The following is a 23,240-nucleotide window of genomic DNA, read 5'->3' as shown; positions in this document are numbered from 1 at the left end:
CCAATATCATGTGATTTCAGGGAGCGAGCATACTGGGACCCCACGACCCAGCTTGCACACCCACATCTAACCCTCTCGTTCATTTCCTGTTTTTTTAAACTGATTATGAGCTGAAGGACTGTTGTGATTTTCCCCCTATTTGTGGTGAGTTTTGCTTCCTTTTTTTTTTTTATAAACATTTGTTGTCATGTTCAGTCTCTTACCATTATTTTTGTTTTTGCATAGGTGTGCTTCAAGTGCTGTATGATTTTCAGGCACCCCTTGTATAACATATAAACCATGCCAGCCCTCTTCTCTCCCTTCAGTGTTAGTGCAGTAGAGTAGCCTGTTGTGTAGAGACCTTCACAAGCACTCATGAAGGGAAACCTCCGACGTATGCAGCAACCTTGGTTTCAAAGCGACCCCTGCAGCAGAGGCTCTTAAAGGCCAAAGTGCATTATGCCATGTGCTGCTCTATATCTTGCTCCAGGCCGCAAGGCTGTTATTGTTGTTGCCGGAACGCCGAACACACCAACACATGAGGAAATAGTCTCATAGGGTTCAAACGGGCACTTTGGTCCTTCAGTTTTGGTGATGCCTACCCACCTCCATTTACACAGTAGCTTTAAGTCAGAAATTAAAGTCATAGATACCACAGAACCAAATCTGGGAATAACATCGTTTCTTTATTTTCTTATGTATAATTACACAGATTATTATTCCAGAATGGCATGGGCAAGTCACTTTCCAGCAGTATCTCATTCATTCTGACTACTCTGTAGTGTGCACTAGCTCCTAAATTCCTTACTATAGCAATCCATGTAGCAATAGAGGAGAAAATGAAATCTCCACCAGAGAGAGACAACACTCCATATAGGTTTTATTCTAGATGCTCTAGGTGACTGTCTGGTTTTACAATCAAATTCGTGTGTATTGCTGCTTTGAGACAGTGGACCGTGGACCCCCAGCACCAAAGCCAAAAGTGGTGGAAATTGGCATTTGAAAAACCTGCAAAGCAGGGTGCAATGCAGACACAATTTTGTATTACAAGGCGTGCACAACATGTTTTAAACCACCCTCTGTTTTGGTAGTCACCAAGGGGTAATCTCTTCTGCCCCAATGACTAGGGCGTCATATTTTGCCACAAGTCTGTGGATCCTTTAAGAAACACAATCCTTGTCAAGAGTCCAATCAGCTACAGCTGGACTAACTTGCATATCCATATGCTCATGAAAACATAAACATAGATGATGTATTTCCATGCATTGCCCCATTATCACTGCATGATGAGCATGCGATGGGTAGATTATGTGCTGCACTTCTGTGATTTTATTTTTTTAGTACTTTTAGCTTTAGTCCTACCAACCCTAAACAGTCCAGCTGATATGATTTCACTGTCTTCAGTGTGCTCGCCCTTACAGACCGCACCACTTCATTTTGTATTCCCAGCGAGAGCAGTGTAGGGTGATTTCCCAAAACCGGTTAGGGTGATTTCCCAAAACCGGTTTTGTGAAGCCCGATTTCTTTTTATTTGAGGACTTCTCATGCCCATTTCCTCTGCTGCGGAATATCTCTGCTGTGGCAGTAAGGTGTGAGATGCCCGAAGCACAGATTTATTGGGAAAAAGTGAATAAGAAGTAAATACATTACAGTGGTGATAAACTCATGTTTTATCAGTGGAGTGTGTTGGGTGCAGATCTGCTCATTGATATGCTTCACGTCCAGAATCAGAAGTACTTAAGCAACTCTCTTTCCATAAGCTGTTGTAGGATAGTCATTGATACAACTGTCTGGTATTTCCGGATGGCTCATTTAATGGCATCTGATATAGATCAGACAGATATATCTTTAGACATTCTGCATCGGAACACTTCAGATCAGGTTTACATGAGGATAAAGAGAGAAGTCATCACAACCAGCATTACTGATATGGACGGATTGGTCCTTGAAGTCCTACCAAACATATACTGAAAGCTGCTTCCAGACAGCATACAGATCCTGTGGGAGGCTAGGCACCCTTTTATTGAAACTTATTTATTTATTTATTTATAGCATTTGTAAAGCGCATCTGCAACCCTACGGGCATCCTGGCGCTATGTACAATTTGCTGAGAAATGCTGTGCAACAGAGGAGGGGAGGAGAAGTATTAAGGTTCAGGTGAGATTACGCTTTGGGGAAGAGCCAAGTTTTCACTTTTTTCCGGAAAGCCATCAGTTTGTCTGTTTTCCTGATGTCGATAGGCATTTTATTCCACAGATGAGCTGCGGCTATGCTGAAGGCTCTACCACCATAAGTGGCTTTCCTAATTCTGGGCATGCTTATGAGATTGGAGGATGAGGATCGGAGGGACCGTGTGGGTGTATACCATTTGAATTTCTTTTGAAGTGGTCGAGGGCCCATCCCGTGTACTGCCCTAAAGACAATGCAGAGGGATTTAAAACAGATCCTTTGTTGTACAGGTAACCAGTGAAGGTCGGCCAGAGCGAGGGTGGTAGAGGATCTTCGCTCTCGGGAGAGTGCCAGCTTCGCTGCTGCCGCCTGGATGCTTTGCAATCTGGAAATCAAATAGGCCGGGGATTCCACAAGCAGAGCATTACAGTAGTCCAGGCGGCTGAGAATGGTGCTCCTAATTACAAACTTAATTACAAAAGGGATATTATGTTTGATGTTTGGGGAGCGGGTCAATCCTATTGATTTTCGGGAGAAAGCTCTGGGCCTTTTCTTTGGTTTACTGTATTGCAGGTGTTTAGTAGCTTCAAACAAGACATGGAAAATCCGCTTCAAAACACTGTATGTTGCTACAAATAGAAGCTTCTTAGGGAAAGTCAGATTTACAGTATTGCTCTGCAAGTGTTCCTGTCTTGTCTATTGTGAGACAGAGATAGTATATTGTAGGTTGTCCTTTGTAGGATGATGTCAGTTGAAGATTTCCACCAGTGATTACATCGGCCCCTGGCTGTCGACTGGATTGAACAGTTTGATACTGCCCTTGCAAATGAGAGCTAGTTTAATGCATATTGATGAATGTCTTTTGAACTAATGTGGTAGCCTTTCTGATATTATCTAGGAGAATTTGTGTTTTTCTTGGAAAATCAAATCATTGTTGGCAAATGATCTGCTTACTGATTTTAACCCCTTTGATGCTCATGACGGAACGGTTCCGTCATGAGCGTCGGTTGGCCTGTGCTCATGACGGAACCATTCCGTCATGAGTCCATAAGCCCAATGGATCGTTCAGCACAGCGCACAAATTTGCGCCGCGCTGATGAGGTTAATAGGTGCAAAGTGGTTTTTAGTCTCCACCATTCTTCTCAATCCAAGGTGACACTGATTTGCATTTAAATCCGAATGGGAGTGTGTAATTCTGTCTTCCCTAGCAGAGTATGGATTAGCTTAACTTTAATGAGAAATTTCAGTGTTTGCCTACAATGCCGTGGTATGCATGTCCAAGCTCTATCAAAGGAGACACACCCACAGTGGATTTCCCCGTGTTAGTACATGATATCAGAAATTGAATCGGTCTCTGCTGTGTCTCTCTTAGTGAGTGTATCTGTTGTGCAAATCTTCACACATCAGCTTTGAAGTCCATCCATACCTTCTTCATATACTGTTCTGATGTATCAACTGAATTCTGCTGAGGCACACACCCCTTAAGGTAGTTTAATTTTTGGATACCCTATATCAATCTAGTCTAAGCTTGAGATTCTTGGCCGAACTCCTTGCCAAAATAGTTACTTATTTGTCATGGTTCTCATTCAACAAGAGACTCCTCTCTCCTCCAGTATTTTACAACCCATTATTTGGAGATGGTGATTGCCTGCCCATAAATTAATCTCCAGGGAATCCCTGAAGGGAACTCCGCTGACAGGTGATACAAATGTAGTTGGATGAGAGTCTAAATAGTGCCAAATGTAGGTTAATTCAGAGAAAACCCTTTTTGAAGAAATGTTATAGGACCCTCTTGAGTGGCTGGAAAATGTTCGAAATTTATGAAGTGGGAGAGGATAAATTCGATAGAATGAACATTAATTTTCCATCTGAAGATGAGTGCTTTTTAGTACTGTAATAATATCAGCAGCCTAGAATCAGTTTGTAGGGATTGACATGGGATCCGTCACTGTAATACTTTCTTCTTTACCTCCATATTTAGAGGGACGTTTTTCTTGGAATGATGAAAATGATGAGGCCTACATTGCTTTATAATCCATTTACATCTTTAACATCATAACACGTTAAATTGATTCTGTACATTGTTCTACATTATTAGCTCGTAGGCAATCTTTCTGTACTGCAGTTATTTGAGGCCCTATTGATATTAATTGGGTGGATGTTAAAGACCATTTGTGTTTGACTTCATTAGAGAAAATTCTCTTTCCAAACAATAAATACCCATTAGAACATTGGAATGTTGAGCGCTCCATTAAAAACAATGGAGTTCTCCGAGCTTCTAATGGCCGGTAGAGGCCCTGAGCATCAACATTCCAATGTTTGTTCACAGCTTTTGCTGTGAACAAAGGCATCAAAGAGCCCGAGTGTATTTCAACCCCCTCGCGCTCCATGAGGCCCCTGTTTAACAAATTAGAACATTCGGCCCTCTAGGGGTGGAATGCCCTAATGGCCTTAGAGCCAGACGTAGCAGGCTATACCGGCCATTAAAGGCCTGCTACCTTCTTGAAGACCCTTGCCTTCGGCCTGGGCCTTTAATGCTGGAGCAGGCCTTTAAACCCTTTGCTGCAGGGCAAATTCTGCTGCGGTGCGAGGTAGGTGCGGGGTTGGGCGTGGCGCTCCAGTACTCAGGACGGCTCCTGGCCATCATAAATCACGGTGGGCATGTGCTCATGACAGCCGGAAGCTGTCCGAACGCCGTCCACTGATTAATTCTCTCGCACAGGCAGGGAATAAATACCGCGTGGGCGAAGCGGCAACGTTCGGACGGCTCCCGGCCGTCATGAGCACATGCCAATTATGACTCGCTCAACAAGTTAATGGCTGGTGGAGCCTGCTACATCGGGCTCTAAAGCTATATTAACATCCAAATCTACACAGATTTAGCTATGACTTAGCGAGCTAAAGCACCTACTAAAAGACCTGGAACGTCTAACCAGAATACTACCTACCTAGGTTGACATCAGCCATTCACAACCTTGCCTCTTGATTCCTGATGTCAGCAACCTCCAAGTCAGGACACCCGCCCAAGCCCTATACACTCCTTTACAGAACTTTGCATTCTTTGGAAAAGGAATAGTTCAGCCATCTGACCACTCGTCTGTGCTAGACTGCACTAGAATCAGTGCATACTATTTTGAAAATTAGCGACATAGCCTTCAGAAATGTGTTCGTAACTGCTGCAAAATTAAACACGCAAAAAACACAGTTGATGGACAGAATGCAGAACAATGTCTTACATTCACCCCAGTACAAAGATCTGGGCCTAAATCCATCGTTGCTTTGCACTCCACACCACCCTAGGTCAGACAATGGCTATATGAAAATCAGCCTTGACCCTGTGCCTCATGGTAACAGTCCAGCCCGAACTACCAAGCCATGTCTTTCCTAGACCGGAATCAAGCATCCAAGGACCGGTTTCTGTCTGCTTGATTCCGGTCTAGGAAAGACATGGCTTGGTAGTTCGGGCTGGACTGTTCCCATGAGGCACAGGGTCAAGGCTGATTTGCATATAGCCATTGTCTGGCCTAGGGTGGTGTGGAGTGCATAACAACGATGGATTTAGGGCCAGATCTTTGTACTGGGGTGAATGTAAGACATTGTTCTGCATTCTGTCCATCAACTGTGTTTTTTGCAAAATTAAACACAGCTTAATTTTCTGCTTGAATAATTTCCTATCATTCCCGATTCCTTTGGCAGATAACAATCTGGCAACTCAAAAATAACATTACTCGTCATGCGGCCAAAACAAAGAAATGTTTTAGTGCTGTTTCTTCTGCTTTTGCTTCATAGGAACATAATTTGGGCTTTTTCAATAGACAAACTATCGGAATTTTGTTTTGGCAGTTCTGGAAGACTGCTAAACAACTTTGCCTTTAGACTAGCTTTTACTCCACTGTATTTTCAGGTGTCGCAGCACACCTTGACGGCACTCGGCTGTCAAGGTGGCCCCGATGATGAAGCATGTCACCGACCAGGTCGGTGAGTGAGGGGTTCCTTAAAAAACAAAGAAGGACTTCTTCTTACAAATCACGGTCTCATTCCACTGATACTGGCTGTATAGCCTGATTTCTGGTGGTACTCCTCCTATTTGTTATAGAACTAGCTTTTATTTATACACTCACAAATCTCTATTTGAGCTTGGCTGACGTGGTCGTCCTAAAATGCTTACATAGAATTATAAACTTTTTCCTCTGCTTAGGCACGCATGAAGGCGGGAAAGAGAGTACGCGTGCAGTTTTTAATAAAAGACCATACTCTGGGAAGATGGCAGCCGTGGAGTACTCTGGAGGCGGGAGTCAGCAAGCCGCATTAACTTTGCAATGAAATCCTCTCTGCCCGGGCCTCTCACTGAGATATGGATGACAAAAATACAGCTCTGCCAAGTACCACGCTTCAGGGCGTTAGACTAACACATTTCCGTGTGGTGGTATCGCCGCACTGAAATGCGAAGTTACGCATATAGCGCCGCCAAGCTGTGCCTGTTAAGTGGCCCAGTACCTCCCACATCAATAAAGGTTTACAAAAACCATGTAAAAACAAGAAACACACTGGCAAAACCAAAATGCTGACCAACAATGCTGGAATTATTGGCTTTGCCACTGTTTGTTTTTGTTTATGTTTCCCATAATCTTCTTTTTTTTGTTTTTGTTTTGTATAGCGTGAACTCGACCCAAAGGTATGAAAGCGCTTTACATGAGCACCAGTTGCGTTGCAGGCGGACACATTTTTTTTTGTTTTTCCGTTAGGCACGGGGAGTGATTTGCCCACAATCACAGGATGTTGAGCGTCTTTGCAGGGAGTCGAACCCGGTTTCCCAGCTTCGAGGTCGACCGCTCAAGTCGTTAGCCCACATCCTCTTGTAGAAACTGGTTGCACTGATTTTCCATTAGGAATATTTTACTAAATGATGCTTCAAAGAAATGTACCTAAAATTTCACAGTAGTTTATTAAAACGTCTTCCTAGTTGCATTTTTCTGTGAACATTCTATTTTGAAAGCAAAGACTCATCGATCTTGCTTTCAAACTTCTTCAAATATTTGCATCTAATTGGAGAACATTCTGGGAGCATCATTCTTAGCCTTATATTTTTTAACTTGGCAGTCGTGTGTGCACATTTTAATATTGGAACCACTGTCAGCAGTGTAGTTTGAGCTTAGAACGCTTCCTTACTGCGCCCACCCTAACAATAAAGGCTTTACATTAATGAACCATGAATACAAGTTTGAACAGCATTAACAATGTACACAATTATTACCTTAACTGCAGAAAATGACCTTCCCAGATTCATAATGTGGTACTGTAAACTGGCAGCCAAAGGGTGTGTGCTGCTGAGGGTTGGGCCTACTTGAAAACTTGTTGTCCTTGAACCCATACAATATATCCTGGGCCTCGTACTATAGGAATTCCACACTCCTGATGTTATTGGCAACATGCAAGACTGCTTTCGTGTCTGCTACGAAATGGGCAGTAAGGAAGAAGTTTGTTGTAAAGAACCAAATAGGGAGGCTTGGCTTCAAGCATGCTGTTCTTCACCTGAACCATTCTACGAGGCTTGGCACCCGTGCTGTGAAGCAGCATCATCAAACTAAAAATTTGAGATGATGAAAGGAACCCAGTGGGTGTAGCAGTCTTGGTCTCAGCTTGAATTGTATCTTAGTTTATCTTCTATGTGAGAGAGAGTATAGGCTTAACTTGAAGAAGTACTCATTGTAAATCTTGCGGGAGGGCCCTTTATTCCTGGTGTGGTGGGTCTCCAGAGAAGCATAAAACTGAAGCATCAGCCATCTTTTCTGTCAACTCAACAGCCAGAATGCCCATTCTTTTGATTAAACAGAATGAGGCCACATTCAACAGAGTAACTCTCTCTGTAACTTACCCTTGTGAAAGGAACCCTGATGGTGAGAGATGTGCAATTTAGAGTTTTGCAATGCATATTAAAAGATCTGTGGAGGGTTCTTTCTTCATCTATGCATTATCTTCTCGGGGCACTGCTCTGAAAGAGGGGGAGCACCAGTAATTCTGGAGTTTTTCTTAATGAAATTGATGCTATATTCAAATAAGAATCCCCACTACAACCAGTCTCTAATCCAGAAATGGTGTGTTGGACAAGCCCCAGGAAAATGGATGTGTCTGATGCTCCCAAAGAATGAGGTGCCCAATGATGTTACTCTCTTCTTTGCCTAAGACCATCTCACTTCACTGTCTTCCATAGATTGCAAGACTTTGGTTCACCTGGTGACTAGCAGGGATAAACTACCAAACTGGTCAGGCCCGATAGATCGATATGAGGTTTTTGTTACAGGAAACCTTGTTTTCTCTCCTGGTTAGTACCATTTCTGGTAGGTCTCACCCAGGTCCTGCCCCTCTTCCTCCACTCCTTACCCTGCACCCCTTAAGATACCCAGGCACATTCACTGACATTTCCCAAAGGACCCCTTTCATTCTCCCTCCATGGTCCCCACCTGCTTCTCCTGGTGAGCCAAAAATAGACTTCCTCATTCATCTCATGTTCCCTGACACCAAAGAGCATCTACAGTGCTGCTTGTAGCTCTATTCCTCATTGCTCTTTACTTTTAAATGTAAATCTTGGTGAACAGCTAAAAATTTAGTTTGTTATGCTATTCAAGTGCTTTTCCACTTCCCCTGTTAGGCTCTATGCGCCATGGATGGTTTTACAATTAACCAAGCTGAGTTTAACTTTATCAGATTTTAGTTCACTATGATCCCCTGGGATCTAATCACTTAATCATTGCCGTTGTCTTGAGGTCCCAGATAAAACTCAATATAATCAAGCCGATGTTATGCTTGCAATTTGTGTCCCACAAGGTAGAAAGGACGATTTCCTGCAAGAATGGTTTAATCTTTGTATGGTTCATAGAATAATAGATCAGTCATTGGGACCTGCTGCTTAAGATGTGTGCTCCGTCCTTTCGACCATACGGTACAATTAACTTTACGCTTATGTCATCATTAAAGTTTAACATTATCTTTTTAAGTGTCTAAGGCCTAAACAGTTTTGAAAAATAGAAAATAAATTCAGCCTGGTAAGCAGAGCAAAGGGCTACCCTTATGCTTCTGCAAGAGAGCCATATCAAGAAACAAATGGAAAGTATTTTAATTGAGCCCCATTTAATTTGTTAGAAACTTCATGTGTCTCTGCCGCACATAAAGGTGTTTTAGTTCTTGGCAGCAAGAAATGTTTTGACAATGTAGTCAAAACAGCAGCGGACGAGGTGGGCCATTGTGAAAATACCACTGAATCAATCTACTTTTACTGTTGTTTCATACTACGGTCAAATAGTAGATGACCCAGATGCTATTTATGATTTAATACTTCAGTTAGTAGGCTCTTGACAGAATATATTAATTGGAGATGATTTTAATGTTATTTAGTCAGCGGAATAAGGTATAAGTAAGTTGAAACATGTACAAAGGAAGGCCATCTTAAAACTGCTAGGGCTCTTTAAAGGCTTAAGGAGGAACTCTTCTTAATTTCTCCCAGGCGAGCAGTCAGCCCCAATGATAGACAAACACTTTTTTTGTTTCACTATCAGTCTGCTTCTCAAATTCATTTTTTCTCATTCGCAGTACAGTAACAAGTTCTATAACCTATTTTATCCCAAATTGTTTTTCTGATATTACAGCCATTTACTTAGAGATAGAGCTCACTTTCACAGTTACTCCTTCATCAAGATGGTCCTTAAATAGAGTTTGTTCTCTAATATATCTTTTTGGGAAGAACTGGGCAATTGAACTCGACTTTCCTTTGATGAAAATCAGGGTTCTGCTTCAATTTGAAACATTTGGGATGCTTATAATGTAACTTGGAGGGGAGGAATAATTGTTTTCCAAACTAATCTTGACAAATTAGAGAAAATCAAATAAAAAGCACTTTCAGACGCTTTCCAATTAGCCAAGGCCTAACTTGATCAACTACCACAGGCAGAATTACCGAGCTAGAGAATCCATTAAATTGCATTTACAGAATGTCTTACTTGGAAAAAGATGTTCTTAATGCCCAAAGATTTGGGCAACAGATGTATGAGGAGAAAGAGTTAAGTGGGAAACTCTTGGCCTGGCTGTCTAGAGCCTGAAAAAACCCAGAATGTGGTCTCTAAACTTACAGATTCCAATACTGGAACATTGATCTCACACAGTTGACAAATCGAAACAATCTACTTTCAGCATTTTTCCAAATCTAAAAAAATATTTAAATCCTACAGAGATCTATAGCTAAAACCTTTAGCTCAAGCCGAAATTCCTTTGCTTATCCAATTAGATCTGTCCTATAGAGCAGGAGGAACTCGAAAAAGCTTTGTATTTAGGAAGTGAAGTCACTTCCTAAATACAAAGCTGCAGTTGAAGATGTCTTTCCGATAACAGTGATTCAAGCTTCCGTTTCAACAATAAAAAATCCCTCTAATAAATCTGTTAAATCAAATTCTGAAATAGACTGGAAACATTTAGAAAATGTGAATAATTTTAGCCTAATAACTGTTAAACGCAAACTATAAAATCTATATAATCATTTTAATGGAATGAATCTCAGAGGTAATTCTGAACTTGATAAATGAGAACCAGTATGGGTTTATCCCTGCTTGACATTTATATAACAATATACACTTATTGGTAGAAACCATTGACTATTTTACAGCAAATAAAATTCCCGCAACAGTATTTTGAAGACACAGAGAAGGCGTTTGACTTTGTAAGCAGAAAGGTTAAAGTACTGGAGATAATGTCATTTCCCAACTAGCTCATCAGGCTAATTACTTCTATATATGAGGGGTCAACTAAGTCTTTGGTGTTCCCGAGAGGCACCAGACCTTCACTTTTATGTAGTCTTTATAGAACCACTGTCTGTGTCTCAAGAAAAAGTAAGGTGCTCCGACAATTTGGTTCTGTACCTTCAATCCGATAGTAGCATAATTAAATAATCTTTGACTCATTTTCATCTTTCAGCCCTACTTTTTTAATACGAATGTTAAATTACTGCCTTTATTTTTTAAATCAGTCTTATCACTGGAAGCCATAAAAGTACTTGGGGGTTAGAGTGTTTACCCAATATGATGATCTATATAAACTAAACTATACCCACCTTATACATAAGATCAAAGCTATGCTAGACAGGTGGAATAAGCGGCAATTTCCATTAAAGGCAGAGTAACTGTAGTTACAATGCAAATTTTCTCTATTTTAAATGTGTTATTCATGGCAGTTCCAAACAACTTAACTAATAAAATTATTCTCTAAAATTGGTGCTCAGATCAATAGTTTCATTAGTAACAAACATCTATCATGGCTAAGCCTGCGAAAATGTAACTTAACATAGGAAGAAGCGGGGCTGACTATTCCAGATGGAAAGGGATATTATCTTACAACCTTCTTAATAATAAATGCTAGATTTTACAATTTAGTCAGCTTTAATATATTCAAATTTATTTTTAGAAGGGATGAAGAGTGAAATTTTCAGCTATATGTACCCCCTCCCCCCCTCCCCAACTCTCCGAGTGCAAAATCCTAAATTGGTAAGATACTGCACAACCGTCGTTTTTATGCGAAAACAAACACAACTGGGTAGATTTTTGCAAACCCTTGCTTTTCGTGCAGGAACTCATTTAAATGGTTATGACCTCAAGATCTTCATGGTGAAATGAGATGGGTGAAAGCTGATCTCGGGAAATTAGGGGACTGTTTCATAAATAGTGAGTTAATTCCCTGGGAAACTGTTCGACCTAAACTACCACTTTCTCAAGTTTCAAACTTCCCTATTCACAAATCAAATATATGCCTTAACTTAACAAACATATTACTTTACAAATCAAAGCCTCCAGAGTAATAGTTGGGGATCTGTGTAATCTACCTAACGTCTCGAGGCTGGTACGATGGTTGTGAATCTCCCGAAATGATTTTGAAAAACTGTTTTGAGTAGCACAGAATAAAAGGCTGAAAGAAGCAAGTTTAAGAGGATCCAACTTCCAGCAAATGTAAATCTATGCACAGTGGCTGAAATACTAAACTCCACCATTATTACATAATTGGAACCAAAATATCTCCAATCACAGTCCTAGATGTTTAGAACCTGGAACATGGGTCCATATAATTTGGGGATGCCAGGGGCTAAAAGAAATTCGGAAAAAGGTTCTTTCATGCACACAGATCATACTCGGAGTTGCTTTAATTCAGGATGTAAGTTTCTATTCTTCTGGGCAGTTATAGGCGTTTGATGCTTAGACCAAGAAGTGCCCTTATCTGGTGGTTCATTTCTATATTCATAGCTCTCTCTGTGATTACACTACATTGGAAATCAGAGAAACCCCCATAATTCCAAATGCGGTTTGGTAAGATTAACACGAGCTATGTAAAGAAAATCCTTATTCTAAACACCAATGGGGTGGAGAATTTCCTAAAGACTAGAAGTACTTTACGAACCGAGACAGGTGAGCTACCAATACTCTGATGCAGTTTAAAGTGAAAATAAATTTTTTAGATATGGAGATAAAAGTAGGATTGCAGAGGAAATATCTTGTGCCTATTATTGCATTATAAATAGCTGTCTAAGCACAAGATGATGCATATTCCATATAAAAGGAGGAAGAGATAGTCAGAGTTTTTTGGCACTATCACGAACTACCGCCCCTGGTCCTGACTGGATCCTCCTGATTTGTTTTTGGATGAGCTTAAGATCTGGGATCCTGCTTGGACAATGGTTTTAAATGCTTCAGTGAGGGAGGGCCCTGCCCTTGTGGTCCTCCGCTGTAATTGCCTCTGTATTCACGAAGGGGTGTAAAGATAATCCCCAATGCTATCGGCAAATATCCCTGATTGATGCCGTTGCAAAGGTTTTGGGAAGGGTGCTTTTAGAGATATGCTGTTGCTGTGAGCGGGTGAGATTAATCTAATCTCTAATGTACAATATAATTTTAGGCTAGGCAGATCCACAATTCACCAATGCTTGAATTTTATTTCATTATAAACAAGTATACTGTTGCCTGCTCTGAGTCTATCCACCTAGTTTTTATGGACTTAACGTTCGTCTTTGATAAGTTAGTTTCTGAAAAGCTACGGAGCTTTCTTCTTGCGATGGGAAAGATTGGGATATTTGCTTCTTTTAAGAGATCTACAGGCCCATACTTCAGCATCTGTGCAGTATTGTCAGGGTTCAGTTTGCACTCGCCCTTTCAGTACTAGCTAGGGGTGTATCCTTGTCCTTTTTCATTTTCCTCTTAATGTTAATGGTTTGGAGCAAGCTGCCTTTCTGTGGAGAGCGATTTCCCAAGGATGGGAAAGGGAGAGGTTCCGTTGCTACTGTATGTTGACGATACGGTCTTCATGGCTAGGACCGCAGTCTGCTTACAGTTGTTACTGAACAGGTTGGTTGCATTTATGGCCAGTTTGGATCATGCGGTTAACTTCACCATGTAATATGTGATGGAAGTGCGACCATGGTCTACTAGATCAAAAACGTTTAGGTTGAATAATCACACTGTGGCTAAATTCCCGGCCTTCTCTTATGTTGGGGTAAGGTTTGCTTGCAATAAAAATTGGAAGTCCTAGATGTCTTATAAGAAAGGAGAGTTTGTTAAGGCCAGTGTTGCCATTGCTAGCTCTCCTTAGAGGCTGGGGTCCTGGCCGCCCACAAACCCTAATTAAGGCTTATCAGGCCAGGTGTGTCTCAAAGATTTTTAGTGAGGTATGGGGATACACAGGAGTAGATAGCATCCAGACGGTTGAAAATATGTTTTTAAGGCATGTGCCTCAGGTCCCCTAATGCATCTGAGCTTTTGGTGTTCACAGATTGTAAAGATGATGATCAAATGCTGAGTGTAATAATACACCCGTTTTAAGTGACACAAAGCGCTGTAAATACCGAATGTCAACGAGGCTTACCAAGTGTGTTGGAAAAGGTGCCGTGTCTCGTATATTGCATGCTCCCAATGCTTCATGTTGGTTTCACTGTGTTTAAAGACATGTCCCACGATTAATATAACCAGCATTTGCAATGCAATAGGTCTCGCATTTACGTGAGTTTGAGCTGTTGACATTGCAAATAACAATGCCTTTTATTTTTGTTTTCGTTTTTAAAACTTAAATAAAAGGCATTGTCATTTGCAATGTCAATAGCTTAAACTTGCGTAAATGCGAGGCCAATTGCATTGTAAATGCTTGTTTCAATATTATATACAAGCTGCTTATTATCTTATGCAATAAAAACCAATAGTCCTGACTTGTTGTAGGTATGATGTTACTTGTTGTATCATATATCTGGATGCAATGACAGAAACTGCAAAATACAAGTCCGGTGGCACACTATGCTAAGCACAGATTTTTAGCTTACGTGTTTTAAGCCACACCTTAATTACATTGGCTCGCCCCTTTAAGAGACCACCCCCCCACTTTTTTCATCCCACTTAAAGCCCTACAAACCGATAGCTATCACTGCTGCTCTGTGCGCATGGGAGCCACAGGTTTGTGATAGCAGCTGGCTGTAGGTTTACTGATCTCTGCCCAGGCTTTGGATGTGCTTGGGTTCACGTACACTATGCTAATAGATTTGACTTTTGTATAGTGCTTGCACTCAGGCACAGTCAGTTTGTTACAGATCAGTCTGCATCTTGGCCTCAAGGGGCTGTTTGCTACATGGCCTCGGTTGTGGAAAGCAGCAAACAATGGTGCAGCGGCTATACCAGTGGCCATTCAGTGAACGCCACCAGGTGAGCAACGGGTGTCACACAAATAGATTACAATATTGTATCTACAGGCAGACGTGGTGATCTTAAGCCATTAATTACGGTGAACCTTACGTGTGTAAGGATAGTAACTTGAGCACGCCTGTAGGCAAAGTCAATTGCTGAGAAGTAACGCAAATAAATCATCAAAGGTAGTAGTGTAGATATTCAGATTTTTAATTCAACCAGTAGAATTAGTCATATTTCGACACATGATTCCAAATTCTGTTAGTAGGCGAATTCTAGTTGCAGCAATGCGTTCACTGGTGTCGAAATGTATTCAATTTTTAATTTAGTAAGGAGCCCCCCAATGCATTTCGAGCCATGGGCTCTTCTTCAGGGGGCAAGTATCTAGGAGGAAACAAAGGTAGGAAAAATATAACAAGAGGCCCAAAGGAAGAATGCATCTAAATCTGATGGAGCGTGCCAGTGATGAAACGCGACCGTAGTGGTGGAGAGTAACCGGTGAAACTGTGAAAATCTACGTACTGCTGTGAAAGGAAGAAACTGGAGCACTGTGAGAAAACTAAAATAAGGAATATATACAAGGTAGTGAAGGTGCCTAGTCCAATATCATCCTGCCTTCAGGAGCGCGTTAAAAGCACTGAAGAACGGGTGCGTAACATGCCGGAAAGTGCCACAAAAACGTGGAAAACAAGAAAGAAACAGCCAAGTGAACGGACCACGGGCGTGGCGTTCGCCCGATATGATCGGAAATTCAAACGTGAAAGGTGGAATAAAAAAGTGCACAGATGGAAAGTACTAAAAAGAGCTCGTGGGTAATACGCAAAATATATCGAACTACCATTGTAGTCAGTAAAAAAGTGCTCCGCGTGCGTGCAAACTGACAAGAAAGAGTTTCCATTTAATGCAGTATAAGGAGTAAAACGAGGGAAAAAGAGGCTTACTGTGAACAAAATTCTGGAAGCAGTAATCGAACACAGTGGTATCAGCGCAAAGTGGTGTGGGTAACCCAGTGAGCCGTGAGCATGCGCAATAAGTTCATGAGAGGTAATAGAAAGAGGACTGCCGGTGTTAGTGTACGCGATGCAACACGCGAATAAAGTTACATAAAAAGTGAGTGAAGACAACAGTAAAACAGAATTCAACTAGTGAAAATGGAAACGTGAAATCACAAGAAAGATACAAGTTGAAGTGGGTGATGCAAAACAAGGGTCATAACATGGCATGTAACCGCAAAAGTTGCCATAAAAAAGGACTGCAAGTACCAAAAAAGACACACTAAATGTAAAAACAGTTAGAGAATGGGAAATACGAGGGTAAACTGAAAAGAAAGATGTCGGTCAAAATGAACAATGACAGAGCAGAAAAGTGTGAAAATAGACAAAAAAAAGGAGATATTAGTGAAAATGAGTAGCAGAGATTCAAGCATGAAAACGAGAAATGTTAGGGAGAGTAAGTAGATACTTGAAAAATACAAAAAGAGAGGACGAGCAGGAAAAAAAGTGTATGAACGTGAAAAACAAATGTGTGGAAAAAGCGAAAAGCAAGGGAAAAGAGAAGAAAACAAATATACATGTAACTGTGGATTGGTTAAGGGATAGATGGAGTAAGAACCAGAGAGGGATCAAACACAGGGGGAACACTTCACAGGGTCAAAAGTTCACAGGAAACTGCTGTATTCTAGTCTCTCATTGAGACCCGTCGGGTGTAGAGAGTTCAACTTGTGCATCCAATACAATTCGCGTTGTAAGAGAAATTTTTTAGGGTCTCTGCCTTCAATTCTCTTGACGACCTCCAGTATCAGGAACCAGATTTGACTGATATTATGGGCTGCATTAACATAGTGAGCTGCTACACATGATTTTAAGTTTTTCGTCCGGATGTTGCTTTGGTATTCTGTTAAACAAACCTTGATTTTCCGCTCGGTTTTACCCGCATAGGGCAAGCCGCACAGGCATTTAAGTCAGTACACAACATTGGTGGTGTTGCATGTGGCATTCACCAGAAGGTGAATGGGAGTTCCTTGAGTTGATTTTGGGCATTTGTAAAGCGCCTGGTTACGCCACTGGCGTGTCCCCGCGCTGTGATATGTGAAGTGGCTGCCCCTCCCCCCCCCTCCCACGGAAGGCTACCTGCGGAAAAGGTGTGATTTAAGCTTCTTCCTGAACAGGACTTCAGATGGTTCTAGTCGCAGTTCTAGAGGTAGGGCATTCCAGCATCTGGGAGCGAGGTGTCTAAAAGATCTTCCTCCCATACGCGCCTTCCTTACTCTGGGGACCTTTAGCAGTCCAGTCTGTGAGGATCGTAGATTACGTGTGGGCTCATAGTAGGTCACCAGACTCTGGAGCGGAGCAGGGGCTTTACCGCTCAGAATGCGGTGGCCTGTGGAGAGGGCCTTGAACTCTACCCTCTTCTCCACAGGGAGCCAGTGGAGGGCTTGTAGAGCTGGTTTGGAGGGTGACCTCCTAGGGAGCCTGAGTACAAGCCGCGCCGCGGCGTTTTGGAGCACTTGCAGGCGGCCCATGACCTTGATCGTGGCCCCCAGATATAGCAGGTTCCCATAGTCAAGTCGCGAGGTGACCAGGGCGTGCACCGGCGTCCTTCGAGCAGAAATAGGGAGAAGGTCTAAGACTTTCCTTAAGGCTCTCAGAACACCGAAACACACCCCCGTCACCCGGCCGTTCTGGGGACCAAAGGCAAGGTCCTTATCCAGCCACACGCCGAGGTTCCTGGCCTCACAGCAGGGAACGGGGCCTGACCCAGGCAGGGCGGCCACCACGCCGACGACCAAGCAGATGGCCCTCCCCCCACCACGAGCACCTCAGTCTTGCTACCGTTCAGCTTTAAACAGTTTGCGGACATCCAGGTTGCCAGGCCTTGCATGCAGTTCCTGAAGTTGTCCGCTGCAAGGCCAGGTGCACGCGATAGGGAGATGACCAGCTGCGTGTCATCGGCGTAGGACACCAGGCGAAGGCCGTGGCCCTCCACGATGGCTGCTAGGGGGGAGACATAGATATTAAATAGGGTTGGGCTCAGGGACGAGCCCTGAGGCACGTCCTGGCCCAACTCAATCTCCTTCGAGTAGCATTCACCCAATCGGACCTGAAAACACCTGTCAGACAGGAAGGACCCGATCCAGCCAAGCGCTTCTCCTGTGACCCCACCTTCATTCAGACACTGTAGCAAGGTGGAAGGTGCTACAGTGTCGAATGCCGCGCTTAGATCAAGTAAGATCAAAGCCATGGTTTGGCCCTCATCCACACCCTGTCGTAGCGCTTCGACCGCCACGAGAAGCGCCGATTCCGTCGAGTGACGGGGGCGGAAGCCAAATTGCGAGTCATGGAGTAGCGAGGCCTCCTCCACGAACTGCATTAGTTGTAAGTTGGCTATTTTTTCCGCCACTTTAGCCATATAGGGCAGGAGGGAAATTGGGCGAAGATTGTCAAGTTTTTCGAAACTGGCATTGGCTTTCTTCTGCAGAGGGAGTACAACTGCCTGCTTCCAAGCATTGGGGACACTCTGGGACTTGAAGGAGGTATCTAATAGGTGGCGAACATAGGGTTCAAGTACTTGCAGGCTGCCCTTCAACCGACTAGGAGTGGTCGGGTCTCTTGGGGAGCCAGATTTTATCGACCCGCAGATGCGGAGAAGTTCCTCAGTTGGAGGGGTGCCGAAGGTGGTTAATCGTTGTTCCCCTTTGATTTTAATAGCCTCCGGGTGTAAAGGACTATTGTCTGCCTTCTGAGGGAAGGAATTGTAGATATTAGTAACCTTGTTTGCAAAGAACTCTGCAATACGGTCACAACCCTCCGTAGTGCAAAGTTTCTTGGGCACCACAGCGGGCTTCCCTACCGCAATAGATTTATAGATTGAGAAGAGTTCCTTAGTGGACTGTTCAGCTTCTTTAATCTTGTTGCAATAGTACAGTGATTTACCCTTTCTTATCAATTTATGGTAGTTGCGCCTACAGTCTATGTACTCTGCTTTGGCGTGGGTCGAGTAGGCAATCCTCCATTGCCTTTCAGCACGTTTACACGCTGCTTTGGCCGCCCGCATGTCCTTGCTGTACCAAGGAGCCGATCTCTGAGCTCGGCCCCCCGTTTTTGCCACACCGAGTGGAGCCACCAGGTCCAGGGCGTCCGTGATTCGTTGGGATACATAATATTATGGATGCATAATAGTGGCACCCGGTATAATGCTGTTACAATTGCCACATTTGTGGCATGGAACTGTACCCTTGTATGTTGTGAATTTGGTATTACGCCGTTTTAACATTTGTTGTAGGTTTTTCGAACGTTGGTAAGCGAAAATTGGTTGGCTCTGGAAATTGTTCTTGAAGTAGTTTTCAAGTTGCAACAGTTGCCAATGTTTAATAATTGATTGTTTGATTTTCATACTGTGAGTAGAATATTTCGAGACAAATACACATCGTGTCTCTGTGTTGTCAGTTTGAGTTTTCTTGGTTTGCAATTGTGTGCTTTCTTTGCATTCATCTCTTTCTTCCGCTGTTTTAATGATGTTACTGGGATATCCTCTTTGAAGAAATGTATTGATTATTTTAGAACTGTCTGTTTTGTAAGGGTTCCCAGTGAAAGCAATTCTTTTGGCTTGCAAGAGTTGGGAATAGGGTAAGTGCTTCTTTGGACTCATTTGGTGGAAACTGGTAAAGTGAAGATATTTGTTTCGATCCGTAGGCTTAGTGTAAATGGATGTTTCCAATTTCAGATCTACAATTCTGATGTCAACATCTAAGAAAGATATCCTAGATGAACTGATAGTATGAGTGAATTGGATACGTTCATTTACTTGATTGAGGTGGCCAATGGCTGTGGTGAGTTGTATTTCTGAACCAGTCCACATTAGAAAAATGTCATCGATATATCTGTAGTAAAACTGAAGATGTTCTTGCCATTCTGAGTTCGTCAAGATGTGCTCGGTTTCGTATTGGTGCATAAACAGGTTGGTATACGCCAGAGCGGCGCAATTTCCCATGGCTACTCCCGAAAGTTTAATAAAAAATTTGTCTGCACAATTAAAGTAGCTGTGGAGTAAAGTGAATTGCATCAATTCCATAAGAAAAACTTGAAGATCCAATGGTTTCTGGGTTTGCAGTAAAGAGAATTCCATAGCTTGTAATCAGAGATTATGGGGAATGGATGTATATAATGAATTGACGTCAATAGTGCAGAGGAAAACTGGTAGGTTTGGATCAATGAGGATGTTCTTGATTTTCACAAGAAAATCGGTGGTGTCTTGAATGTAGCTGGGCATGCTTGTGACGCTAGCTTGTAAGTGTTTATCGATATAAGTGCTGATCGGCTCATGGATGGATTTGTGGGTACTCACAATAGGTCTAAATGGGGGTCTTGAAGCGTGTTTGTGGATTTTTGGGACCATATGCAGATAGGGAATTTGCGGGTAATCTTTGAGAAGGTATCTTTTATCTCTTTCTGTAATGGTTCCCAACTGAACAGCATGTTCAATGAGAGTTTAAAGAATATTTTTGAATTCCTTGGTGGGATCAGAATCTATTTCCATGTAGAGATTGGAGTCATGTAGGTGGGCAGTCACACTATCATTGTAAAAACTCATATCAAGTATAACTAAGGCGCCACCCTTGTCGGCCTTGCAGATGGTGATGCCATCATTTGCTGCCAGCTGCGCTAGGGCTTGTCGTTCATGTTTGGAAAATATGGATTTGTGGTGCTGACGTTTTTGGAAGATGGTTTGTAGGTCCTTTTGGACCAAAACTTCGAAAGTGTCCAAAATTTTGTGACTCACTGTTTGTTGCAAGGAAAGAGCTTTTGGGTCTTAGGTCCATAAGGGTACTAGTGTCTTCTCTGGTTTGTGGTTCACATACATTGCTGAAGAAATGTTTGAGTCTCAGAGATCGCATAAATTTGTAAAAACAAACTTGCATGTCTAATTCGTTGGCAATGTAGGTAGGAACAAAGGAGATGCCCTTTTGAATACTTTAGCTTGGGCGACACTGATGTTTGTTTGAGAAATATTAATTACTAAGTTTTGTGGCTCTGTGTCGATTTTGCCACTGGTTGATGTGAATTTGTTAAACTGTGTTCTCCTGGATCGCCGATTTGGTCGGTGCCTTGTCCTAAAAAAGAAGACTAAGACGAGGTAGCTATTGTTGGGTTTGTGTAGGAAGAAGTAGTCGGTTGACTGTCAGTGTGTTGCGGAGTCTGACGCTGAGTGTCTCGCGGGGGACCAGTGCAAGTTTAATCGTCTGATGAAGAAGTTTCACCCTCTGTGGATCTATTAAAGTGGGGGCGTTGTTGTCTTCTAGCTGCGTAAATTTCGGCCTAGTTATAAACTTTGCCAAGTTTATAATCCACGGTGTCTCTTTTGAACTTTCTAAGTTTACTTTAATTAATTTCCTTTGTGTACTAATCTAGTTGAATGTTGATATCTTCTAATGTTTCGTGCCACTCTTCGGGAGTTAACTTGCTGCTTAGTTCTTGTTTTAACTGGGTCACTTCGTTATCCAGTTCCTCAAGCATTTTAGAAAGTTCTTCAACTATAAAGAGGATTAAGTCAAGGGAACATCTGTTTAAAATCCCGTACCATTTTTCAGTGAACCTTGAGTTGTTTTTGCAGAGTGTGGACTTCAATGGAATGCGTAATCCCCTGGGGATTCTTTGGACTTTATAGTAATGGATCAGGGTGCTTGCGTGCAACCGCTGGTTGATCTCTCTCTTGGCTGCGAATAAAAGCTGTCGGATATTTGATTGCACAGATCCTGTGCTGGATGACATGCATTCGGGCTTTGGATAAGCGAGTATATGCGATTGGTATCTTAAATTGTAAATTCAAAGGGGTCGACCTTATTGCCTTAAGCCATTAATACAATGCTTCTCTACGGCACGTGCCATCACATGGAGATGCAGAGCCCGCCACAAAGGACAATGTCTCTTGGCCTTGTAGCATTCCCTTTATAACGTCAGCTCACCAAGCAGTAAACTCTTAAGAATAGCTTTGCAGCACTACGAACCGCAACCATCTAGAGGCCGCGCACACTTCAGCCCCATCATTCATTCATCCTTCACTGTGACCTTCACACAGAACAACTAAGCAGGCACACTAACCTGCTGAGTTATATTTGAATCGCACCCATAAAGCTGCAGGTACATACACTTATGCAGGTGTCCTTACTTTCTTGAAATGAAGCCTATATTATCCGGTCCTTGGCACTGGCCTAATTCATGACTTGGGAGCCTAGCTCGATTGACTTGAAGCTGCATAAATACGGCACATGCTCATTGCACGGGCTACGCCACCATTGTTCCTACTGGCCACGTTTAGCAACACGCCGCCCACACCTTCACGTACCAGGAACAAATACCAATTGAACACTGGGAGTTGTGGTCTTAGGAGGAAAACAGTTGGATGGCAGGCGGAGATCACAATGAAATCATGTGTAGGGAGTTCCTGTAGCTATGTGTTTATGCCACACATTTCTGGTTAAATCCTACACAAAAGATCAATGGGTTAATGCATGACCGGTGTATATTATTTGTAAATCACAAACTGAACAAGTTAATTTGGGAGTTGTTAGTGCACTTGGTGCAGGTATTTATGTGCAATTTGCAAGTTGCAATCCCAGCAAGTTTTATAAAGGTGGAGGTGGGTTGGGGGGGTTGCGGTGTCATGCAACCATGATAGGATCGAAGGATGGGGGTTGGAAGGGGCGGTTGTGTGTGTGTGTGCCCATTCAACCCCGATAAATTGGTATAGAGGGTTAAACCACTGCGGCAGAATTGTTGTGTAAGAAGCTCGGAAAAGAAAAGGTTAGTTTTATACCGAAAAGAAATATAAGATTTTCCAGAACCACAACCTCGCCTCCTTTCCTCATTCCCTTCTCTCGTAAACTACAGACTGTGTTTAGATTAAGGTTAAATGACTACTTGTAGAAAGAAGCATTTGCAATGCAATAGTACTCGCATTTACGCAAGACCTATTGCATTACAAACAGGAGTGCGGGCGGGGGCAGGGGGGTGAGAAGGCAGGAACAACGGGAGTGCAGGCGGGTGGGAGGGCAGGAAGGCATGGGAAGAAAATAGTGCCCACAATCTAAGTACCACATACCATGCAACACTTGAAGTAAAGGGGCCAGTAGCCATGGAAGGATACAAATGACGACATGGGGTGTCATAAGGAAGGACTGACGGCTTAAAAACCAATCGGAATGCAGCATTTAGTAAGGACAAAGACACAAGCCAATGAAAAAGATGGGCTGGGGATCGGGCAGAACTTTCACTCCATGCATCATTACTGAGTGCCTCGCAGAGCAAGCAGCGCATGCTTGCTGCCGCTATATGGCCGACCTAAAAATATTGACTATCCCCTACATGTGAAATGAGTACTATGGTCCTCGTTGGTCACATT

The 23,240-nt window shown here is 42.7% G+C and overlaps 1 protein-coding gene across 3 annotated transcripts in view; it reads left to right on the top strand.

Annotated features, from left to right (window-relative positions):
• The window catches only part of NFE2L2 (NFE2 like bZIP transcription factor 2), a 145,994-nt gene that overhangs the window by 79,872 nt on the left and 42,882 nt on the right, over nucleotides 1–23,240 (top strand). The gene's annotated exons all lie outside the window — the stretch shown is intronic.

This window comes from Lissotriton vulgaris, chromosome 2_1 (genome assembly GCF_964263255.1).
Source record: "Lissotriton vulgaris chromosome 2_1, aLisVul1.2, whole genome shotgun sequence".
In the NCBI taxonomy this organism is placed as follows: domain Eukaryota; kingdom Metazoa; phylum Chordata; class Amphibia; order Caudata; family Salamandridae; genus Lissotriton; species Lissotriton vulgaris.
The sequence above is the reverse complement of the archived record's forward strand: the minus strand, read 5'-3'. Positions and strand labels throughout refer to the sequence as shown.